The sequence below is a fragment of the Bubalus bubalis genome, chromosome 16 (assembly GCF_019923935.1).
Source record: "Bubalus bubalis isolate 160015118507 breed Murrah chromosome 16, NDDB_SH_1, whole genome shotgun sequence".
NCBI lineage: Eukaryota > Metazoa > Chordata > Mammalia > Artiodactyla > Bovidae > Bubalus > Bubalus bubalis.
The window spans coordinates 35415907-35424368 of NC_059172.1; the positions used below are offsets into that span (position 1 = coordinate 35415907).

The following is an 8462-nucleotide window of genomic DNA, read 5'->3' on the forward strand; positions in this document are numbered from 1 at the left end:
GTAACAGTCTTCATTGACTGTGCGATTGCCAGGCAAGGAGAAAATATTTCTTCCTCCTGCTAATAGTAAATTACTTCCTGCCGGATACACAAAGCCTATCTTCACGTCAGGATTGTACTGACATCAAGCATGAGAGCTGCCCCTTTTGGCTTTCCAACTGCATTTTTGTGAGGTTTCCCATGATTAATTTGCACACAGCAAGGTTTAAGAGTTCTCTAACTTTTTTAGTCTAGGAAGCAGCTCACTGCAAGGAACCACCCTTCCCCGTATGACACAGATGAGCTTTAGTGATGCCCTCTTCCTTATCTATGACAAGGCCATACACACACCATTTAAATTCCCTTTTTTTTTTATATCTCATAAATGATTAGCTGAGCTATTTTGTCTCCACTGATCAATTTTCCTCCCTTTGCAATAATCCTTTAAAATAAGTACAGAGTTTGTTTCATATTTAAAAATGTCCTTGGAGAAGGAAATGGCAACCCACTCCAGTGTTCTTGCTTGGAGAATCCCAGGGATGGGGGAGCCTGGTGGGCTGCCGTCTATGGGGTCACACAGAGTTGGACACGACTGAAGCGACTTAGCAGCAGCAGTGACTATATATCCAGTTGAAGACTAGCCAGGGGGGTACTCTTTCTGCCCCCTTCTAATGCCTATGTCAGAAGCTTTCTCTGTCTCCTTTATACTTTAATAAAACTTTATTACACACACACAAAAAAATAAAAATTTCCTGACATAGGTTAAAGACTATAAAGGTGTTACTTGTGACATTTTTTACTATGTGATATTATTAGAATCTTTATAAACTAGGCTCACAGACTTTTAAAGTAAATTTATTTTTAATTGAAGGATACTTGCTTTAGAATATTGTATTGGCCTCTGCCATACATGAGTCAGCCAGAGGTACACATATGTCCCTGTCCTCTTAAACCTGCTCGCACCTCCCACCTCTTCCCACCACTGTAGGCTGCTCACAGACTTTTAACTTAAGATTTTAAATGCAAATGTATGGAAAATTTAAATTATTATAAATAACATAACTAAAATTTTAGATGGGCAAATATGAACAAACATAACAGGTTTGTTAAAAGTCTAGAACATTTAAAAGTGTATGAATCACTTACAATCTCCACATTCCTAACACACTTATTATCACACTTGGCATCATCCTCGATCCTTTTGTAGATTAGTTTATTATAGTTTCAATCATATACAGTTTTAAGCATTCTTCAAAAATTTATAAATATTAATTAAAGAGTAAATATGTAATTCATATTCCATACTGTCATTTTAAAGCCTACAATTCATGGTTTTCAATATCTTCAAAAAGCTAAGTGAACATTTGAGGTAACCCTTAAATACAGACCCCTTACTGCAACAGCAAATGAAGATAGGAGTTGATAGGTTTTTATGTCTGCTTTGAAGGGACAAAAGATCTTGCTTTCCCCATAAATGAGATATAAACAAAACAATATATTACCAAAGACTTGAGTTATAACTCCTTAAATTCCAGTTGGAGGTCCAATTCTTGTGTGCTAAAGCAATTTGGAGAATGAGAAGAGATAAAATTCTCTTCATAAATTCCATTAAAAAAGTACAGAGGAAATATTTGGATCATCACAAACCCAAAAAACCAACCAAACAAGAGAAAATATGTATTACATGGCCTCTCATTTTCTCAAATGGAAAAATGTAAGCACAATTAAAATTAAAACTTTTATCTAAGAGAACTAATACAACATACATATACAAAAAAAAAAAAAAATGTTTTTAAAGACAGAAGACAAAAACCAAGCTTCTAATCTCAGTATTTGGCCAGGGTTGTGTGCATGGTGTTGAAGCATTTATCTTCTCATAATAATAAATGGAATTTAGTAATAATCTGAGCATATCTTTATAAAGCCTCACATTTTAATATTTTAATTATCATTTACTTCTTTTTTTGGCCTGTAAATGACTGACTGGAGTGGAGAGAGTAGTATTCTTGACATGAAACAATAAGACATCCAGTTGTTTCTTAGAATAGTATAAGTATCACTTAACTAGGGTCTTTCCTGGTGGCTTATGGTAAAGAATCTGCCTGCAGTGCAGGAGACAGGAGTTCAATCCCTGGGTTGGGAAGATCCCCTGGAGATGGGCATGGCAACCCACTCCAGTATTCTTGCCTGGAGAATTCCATGGACAGACGAGCCTGGCAGGCTACAGTCCAGAGGATTGCAACTGAGAGACTTGGCATGCACTTAATTAGGCATATTTGCTTGCCTAGCAAACAATTATTATTTCATCAAGAATTTCTCCAAGGCTCTTACCTCACAGTATCTGTCAATTCTAATCTATTTTATCATGAATTTTGCTCCATTTTAATATCTAGATTACTTCTACATTTATATCATTATTACTTTTAGATAGAGCTAAATCAGATTTATCTAGGGATTAGTTATCTCCTATGAGGATCTTATATCACAATTACTGTGCAATTTGAAGGAAAGTTTTTAAAGTGCAGGTGAAATCATCTCTTTATCTTGCACTCCAACAATATGACATATTTTTGTCTGCCTCATATTTGGACATTGACTTTATCTGTATTTTATAATTTATTTTATATACAATTTGTATTTGAATATATCCATTTTTGTGGTTGAAGAAGCATGAACTTTATTATGACTCTGTTGCTGTCTGCCAATTGTGCCCTTGATTCTATTTAGGCTTCTTATTTTTTTCTTCTTTTTGAAAATCACAAAACAAATTTCCCTGGTCTTATTGAACTATAATTGACATATAACATTCTGCAAGTATAAGGCATATAATGTATGTATTTGATACACATATATATTTCAAAATTATTACATAGTAGAGTTAGTTAACACCGCCATTGTGTCATATAATTCAGTCAGTTCAGTTCAGTCACCCAGTAGTGCTCGACTTTTTGTGACCCCATGGACTGCAGCATACCAGGCCTCCCCATCCATCACCAACTCCTGGAGTTGACTCAAACTTGTGTCCATTGAGTCGGTGATGCCATCCAACCATCTCATCCTCTGTTGTCCTCTTCTCCTTCTGCCTTTAATCTTTCCCAGCATCAGAATCTTTTCAAATGAGTCAGTTCTTCACATCAAGTGGCCAAAGTATTGGAGTCTCAGTTTCAGCATCAGTCCTTCAAATGAATATTCAGGACTGATTTCCTTTAGGATGGACTGGTTGGGTCTCCCTGTAGTCCAAGGGACTCTCAAGAGTCTTCTCCAACACCATAGTCCAAAAAGCATAAATTCTTCGGCTCTCAGCTTTCTTTATAGTCCAACTCTCCATCCATACATGACTACTGAATAAACCAAAGCTTTGACTAGATGGACCTTTGTTGGCAAAGTGATGTCTCTCCTTTTTAATATGCTGTCTAGGTTGGTCATAACTTTTCTTCCAAGGAGCAAGTGTCTTTTAATTTCATGGCTACAGCCACCTTCTGCAGTGATTTTGGAGCCCCCAACAATGAAGTCTGTCACTGTTTCCCCATCTATTTTCCATGAAGTGATGGGATCAGATGCCATGATCTTAGTTTTCTGAATGTTGAGTTTTAAGCCAACTTTTTCTCTCTCCTCTTTCACTTTCATCAAGAGGCTCTTTAGTTCTTCTTTGCTTTCTGCCATAAGCGTGGTGTCATCTGCATATCTGAGGCCATTGATATTTCTCCCGGTGATCTTCATTCCAGCTTGTGCTTCATCCAGCCCAGAATTTCCCATGATGTACTCTGCATATAAGTTAAATAAGCAGGGTGACAATATACATCCTTGATGTACTCCTTTCTCAATCTGGAACCTGTCTTTTGTTCCATGTCCTCTTCTAACTGTTGCTTCTTGACCTGCATACAGATTTCTCAGGAGGCAGGTCAGGTAGTCTGGTATTCCTATCTCTTGAAGAATTTTCTACAATTTGCTGTGATCTACACAGTTACATAATTATCACTTCTTTTTTGTGGTGGGAATCCTTAAAATGTATTCTAAGCAATTTTCAAGTATATAATGCATTATTGTTAACTATAGTGACCATGTTATACATTAGATAACCAGAATTTACTCATTTCATAACTAGAAATTTGTGCACTCTGACCAAAGTTTTCCTATTTCCTCATCTCCCTAGTCCCTGCCAAGTACCATTCTACTCTCTGTTTTTATCAGTTTAGCTTTTTTATATAACTCATATTTCATTACATGAGCAAGTTTTTCCTGCTCTTGAATATCTTGTGCACTGAGAACCTTATTTGTTTTGTTTTTAGACTATAAACCAAGGGTTTAAGAACAGGAGTCAGAAAGAGGAAGAGGTTGGCCATGGTGACACGAAGAAGAGGAGATGTGAATGTACCAAACTATGAATTAGAGCCAGCACAATGAGTGGCACGTAAAAGATGCAGGCAGTGAAAATGTGGGAAACACAAGTATTAAGTGCCCTGAGCTGACCATCTTTGGAGGCAATACCCAGCACTGTTTTCAAAATTAGGCTGTATGAAATGACAATGAACATAGAGTCAACTCCAAAGGAGCACAGCACAAAGGACAACCCATAAATGATGTTGACTGTGATAGGGCCACAAGCCAGCTTCATAACATCAGGGTGGTAGCAATAACAATGTGATAGAATGATATTCTTGCAGAAGGGCAATCGCTTGAGCAGAATTGGCAAAGGTACCATCAACACCACTCCCCTAATCATGGCTGCAAGCCCCATCCCCATAATCCAAGAATGGGTTAAGACTACTGTGTAGTGCAGTGGGTTACAAATAGCAACAAATCTATCAAAGGCCATGGCCAGCAGGATGGCTGACTCCATGGAGGAGAAGGTGTGGATAAAGAACATCTGCGTTAGGCAGGAGTGGAACTCAATCTCTCTGTGATTCAGGAGGAAGATGCTGAGTACTGTAGGCAGAGTTGATAAAGACAGACCCACATCTGTGGCTGCCAGCATAGACAGGAAGATGTACTGAGGTTCGTGAAGGCTGGAGGTGGTTTTGATAATGAAGAGGATAGTGCTGTTTCCTAAGAGGGCAATTAGGTACATGATACACAGTGGAATATAAATCCATATTTGCACAGTTTCCAGTCCAGGGATGCCTGTTAAAAGGAGAGTGGGTGGCTGGAACCAGCTACTGTTTATAAGCTCCATAAAGATATTTTTTGGGGACACAGCCCAAATCAGTTTCTAAATGTTTCTACTGGGAGAATAACACAGATTTTTAAGATAGAATGTAATGCATCTAACTCTTGTGGGGTAGCATTAATTCTAGCCATCTTTATATCAAGGAATGGATCCTTAGAATGTTTCCAACTCTATCTGAATAACTACTCAGAGTTAGGACAATGAATAACTACTATTAAAATGCAAGATCTACTAGAATTATTTCAGTATAGAAAGCTTCAGTCATTGATTAAGTGGCAAAGAAAATTAAGAATATTATTTTCTATATTTATCCCAATGCTTAGAAAAATTTCATTCTTGGATTCTGTTTCTTAATATATCTCCTTATGTTGAATATATTTACTTTGGCTAAGATGACTCTGAAAGAAGTTTCTGCCCTTTCCCCACATCTATGTCACACCTATTAATATTCAGGCATCTGAGGACTCCCCCGGAGGTCCAGTGGTTAAGATTCTATGCGTCCACTGCAAGGGGTGCATATGTAATCTCTGGTGGGAGAATTAGGATCCCACATGCCATGCAGCATGGCCACACACACAGAAAAAGATATTCAAGCATCTTGAAACCTGGACATTTTTCCTGAATTATACCTGCAGAAATAAAGCATAAGATATTTCAATAAACCACATAAACCTCAAGCTATTTAAATAGATACCTCAAGTGATACTGTTCATTTTTACAATTAATTTCTAGGTTGTTTGACATGTTCTTTTAAAATGATATGTTGATTTTTCAAAATATGAGAGAGTGATAAACTCATCAAAATGAGTATTGTCATTACTTTTAAATTGGTGATAGAATAGTATCAGATATTAAAAAATAATTTCTTGAATAAAACCTGAAATATCTCTATTTTAAAACACATATATAATATATTGTGCATATGTGCTTAGTTGTTCAGTCATGTCTGACTCTGCGACCCTGTGGACCATAGCCTGCCAGGCTCCTCTGTCTGTAGGGGTTCTCTAGGCAAGAATAATAGAGTGGGTTGCCATGCCCTCCTCATATATTAGGAAATAATAAATATCCACATTTCAATAAATATCTTAAACATGGCATAACTGGAGGAAATGGTATTAATATTTATGTGTTTATCCTCCAAAAATAAGTAGAAACAGATTATATGATTGCTTAAATGCAGTTATATTTAAGTGTTTTGTTTAAATTTGGAAGCAGAAGCAAAATAGCGAGGTAATTATATTTGGGTATGGGAGAGAATGTAAGGGAGCTAATATGACTGACCTTATCTGGAAAAATATGAAATCAATACACACTCTTTAATAAAATCATATTATTTAAAAGTGTAGCCAAAAATAAAACACCAGAAACAAATTTTTTTTTAATTCTTTTGTTTTTAAGATGAGATTTTTTTTAATTTTATTTATTTTAAACTTTACATAATTGTATTAGTTTTGCCAAATATCAGAAACAAAATTTTTAAAAAATTAATGAAGGATTCCTTCTGGAAAAAATGAGAGACAGGGTGGATTGGGATAAAACAATATTCTGTTTTTGTCCTCAGGAAAAATTGGTACTATAGTGCTGTTTTAAAATCATGTAGATGTAAACAAACAAAATTATATTTTATAGATGTAAATATATCTTTGAAGAGCAGACCCAAGATGAATCACAATGTATACATTTCCATCCATTGATGTATCAAGACCTATACTTATACAGTCAGTCATCCAGCCTACAGTCAGTCACCCATTCGTGTATTCTTAGCAATGATGTCTTCTACATTCTACTACATTCTCTCTTAGTATGCTTAGTAAAGAGTGTTCTACAAAGTGTATGTTTTCAGACAGGGACTGAGTCTATCATAAAGAGAACCCTAGTAGAGAAGTTGACATCTTAGGGACTTAGAAGTTTAAGTTTTATATAATTTTTAAAGACTACATGAAGTGTCAGAGTCACTCATGTTTACAAAAGAGAAGAAGAAAGCCATGGTTCATAAGAGAGTAGGACGTCAATCATACCACAGACACTATCCACACACAGTCATTCAGCACACTGCATCTCACAGCACTCAGATGTGAGACTCTCTTCAGTTCAGTTCAGTTCAAGTCAGTCGCTCAGTCGTGTCCGACTCTCTGCGACCCCATGAATCGCAGCACGCCAGGCGTCCCTGTTCATCACCATCTCCTGGAGTTCTCTCAAACTTATGTCCATTGTGTCGGTGATGCCATCCAGCCATCTCATCCTCTGTCGTCCCCTTTTCCTCCTGCCCCCAATCCCTCCCAGCATCAGAGTCTTTTCCAATGAGTCAACTCTAATTGTAAGCTTCCCCAACATACTCTGCATCTCATTTAAACATATGCAAAGATATATACTATTAGCAAGTGGAGAAGGAAATGGCACCCCAGTCCAGTATTCTTGGCTGGAACATCCCATTGGGCAGAGGAGCCTGGAAGGCTGCAATTCATGGGGTCACAAAGAGTCAGACATGACTTAGCAACCGGGCATGCATGCATGCACACTACTAGCAATAGCAGACATGGATATTAAAATAGTTATAACTGTATTCTGCATGTCAAATTAAATACAGACAGTGGAATACTGAGTCTGAACTACTGTATATAGTGGAGAGTTATATTTGGTAATGCTGTACTTTCTCCAGTACAGATTTCCTCCTCACTTAAGATGGGCTCTGACATCCTGTGTACGGCTCCCCCTATCACACAGAGGACTCCTCACCCAACTTGGGTTCCAGCACTTCGTGTCAGACTGACATGTCCCAATGTGAGAACATCCTTCTTAGCTCACACAGGTCCACATTTCATTTTGGGTCACCTCTCACAGGTATATACCCTTCCCACTTTTCTCAGGCTCTGGTGCTCATCACTTGGACTACATTTAGAATCCAACTTCCTGCTGGGCTGATACCCTCCCTTCCACTCGCATCTGAACATCATTATCATTCTCTCTTGCTCTGACATCCCATGCTGGTCTATCCCTCACAAACCACCCTCCTTACAACTGTCAGGACCAAGCACCCTCTTTAGGCACATTAGCCATACCCACTCCCCACCCCATACACAGTGAAGATGTCTACATCTGTGCTTCAACCAACAATTATAGGACATAATCATTCAGGATGAGAAATAAAAGGAAGGGAAGGAAAGGGAAACAAAAGAGAAAGGGGAAGGTGAAGAGCCAACCTTGTTTATATTAAACCCAGTGTGTTTAATTTTATTACCCATGTTTTGTTTTTTCCCATGATGTGGAGCCTGCGGGATCTTCGTTCCCAGACCGGGGATTGAACCCACACCCCCTGT

General features: G+C 37.7%; 1 pseudogene; it reads right to left on the minus strand.

Annotated features, from left to right (window-relative positions):
* Nucleotides 1-4198: 4198 nt before the first annotated feature.
* On the minus strand, nt 4199-5151 carry LOC123329640 (annotated as a pseudogene).
* Nucleotides 5152-8462: the final 3311 nt, after the last annotated feature.